The sequence below is a fragment of the Pungitius pungitius genome, chromosome 4 (genome assembly GCF_949316345.1).
Source record: "Pungitius pungitius chromosome 4, fPunPun2.1, whole genome shotgun sequence".
Classification (NCBI taxonomy): Eukaryota; Metazoa; Chordata; class Actinopteri; order Perciformes; family Gasterosteidae; genus Pungitius; species Pungitius pungitius.
The window spans coordinates 5,798,293-5,800,697 of record NC_084903.1 but is presented as its reverse complement, the minus strand read 5'-3'; positions in this window follow the sequence as shown (position 1 = coordinate 5,800,697).

Genomic DNA, 2,405 nt, shown 5'->3' with positions numbered 1-2,405 from the left:
GGTAAACTGTAAAGGGTCGCCACTGAACGTAGTTGGTTCAGGGAGCGGCAAGCGATTCATGCTTAATGAGCTGGCGATTGCTTGGGCCAGACTGACAGACTCCTGGGTCATCGTCACAGCTTGGTGAGGTTGGAATGATGCAGCATCAGGATTTAATCGAGGTTCAGTTTGCATTCTGTCATTAATCTCCTCATCATGGTCCTCAAAACCTTCCAAATCGTCATATGCTCTCAGACGAGCTGCTGCTACAGCAACGTCCTTTTCTGCCTGTAACTGCTGCAATTTGGCTCTCTCTTGTTCCAACTGTTGTTGTACTTCCACCTCCTTTTGTTTCATTTCTGCCAACATTTTTGCTTCTTTAAGCTTCCATTCACCTTCTAACTTGTGAAGATGTGCTTGCTGCGCTTGGATTTCTTTCATGGCCTTTGATTGTTCCAGCTTAGCCGCAAGCTCTGCTTGTGCATCTACTCTACTGCTGCGGGTACTAACTTAGCTGGAGCGGTTGCTCAATCTCTTCAGTGACTTTGCTGAGCTTACCGTTTCAGTTTGGGTGTGACCAAAGACAGACCCATATTCATCTTTGTTTAATGTTTCTCTCACCCTTTCCTTCTCAAGTTGGTCATTATAATCTTGATTAATAGTCTCTAGACGGCCACTTATGAGGTCACAAATGTCTTTTGTTAGTGTAACACAAGCATTCATTTTCTTTACAATCTCTGGTGTGGTATTACTGTTACGTAGAATGGGTTCATACTGCTGGCTTACGTCATCATGCTTTGCTTGAATGCCTTGTTGTAATTCGTTAAGGTCTTCCGATGAACAGAGGGTTTTTAACTTTGTTCTAGTCTCCCTTGCTACCAGCCTCCAATAGTCATAGGTCTTGTTAAATGCTTTCTCACGTTTTCCGGTGTCTTGGTCATGCATCTCTTGGCCTTTCTCTGTTAGCTTTCTTTCACACCTGCATGGTGTGTCTTTAAGTGACATCTTGTTTGTTTGTGCTGCTGCTTTACTTCGAGGGTAGCCTTTGGTTATGTTATGCCTGAATTTACACTTGTAAGCTGCAGTTATCCTTTACCAAAGAGTAATATTTATGTCAGGCATTAACAGATTATGTACATCCAAAGGTTTTTTAGCATGAACAGTAACAACAAGATTTTTTCTTCAACTCTTTCTAAAAAAGACATGTAGTGGCTAAAGTTTCCTTTTTGGTTTAGTCAGATGTTTCTTTTCATTTAACCACTTCACAACGGAAAGAACGAGTCTACGCGTGTTTATGGGTTGAACAACGGTAGAAAACGGTGTGTTCGCTCCGTTTGCTTTACTGAAAAAGATCTGGCCAGCATAACGTTACACAGGGTTTCTTACGTCATAAAAGGTGCGCGCACTCGCACAGCTCCAATGTATCAAAACAAAGCATGCACACCACACATGCATCAACCAACATGCATATTCATATCCATTTTTTGTAATCATACTTATAATGTAATAAATCGTCATAGAACATAAATCAAAATGATCATAATTTAAACCTAAATTATAACGTGGAAAATGGCACTAACATTTCCGGCCCCTAATTGCTCATTATGGGAATGACAATTACATACTAACTAACTAAATAGACATTTTCTGCATCCAAATCCTCACATGTACTTCTTTACTAGGTCTAATACAACATGAACAGCCTAGGTACATTCAGGTGAAACTTACAAGATAGACAATTATAGAAAATAACAAAGTCTAAGTAATAATGTCCTTCATTGCCCGCGAGATTCTTCCATCTCAAGCAGGAGACACAACTTGTTTATAGGTCTCTCCAAGGTGTTGGTCTTTGTTTTGACGAGGACCCGACGGACAAAACCTGAGGAGTCGGGAATTGTCTTCTCCACTCTTCCCATCAACCAGGACCCTCTTGGAGCCCTCTCATCCACAATGAGTACGACGTCTCCCTCTTTCACATTTCTCTTTGTCTCCAGCCACTTCTGCCTTTCTTGTAGAAGGGGCAAGTATTCTCTGGACCAACGCTTCCAGAAGATGTCAGAGATATACTGCACCTGCCTCCATCGTCGTTTGGAGTACAGATCCTCCTTCTGAAACATGCCTGGAGGGAGTGCCGGTTTTCCTTTGAGAAGGAGAAGGTGGTTTGGTGTCAATGGCTCGAGGTCGTCCACATCATCAGACGATTTGGTAAGGGGTCTGCTGTTGATCACCGATTCTACTTCACACATCACCGTTTGCAGACATTCGTCGTCGAGTGACTGAAGCTTCAGAAGGTTGGTGAGTACCTTTCGGACTGTTCTTATCTGTCGCTCCCAGATGCCACCGTGGTGCGACCCGGCAGGTGGGTTGAAGATCCAGGTGACTCCTCTCTGCAGTAGGGCCTCTGAGATCTGGGATTTGTTCCATTC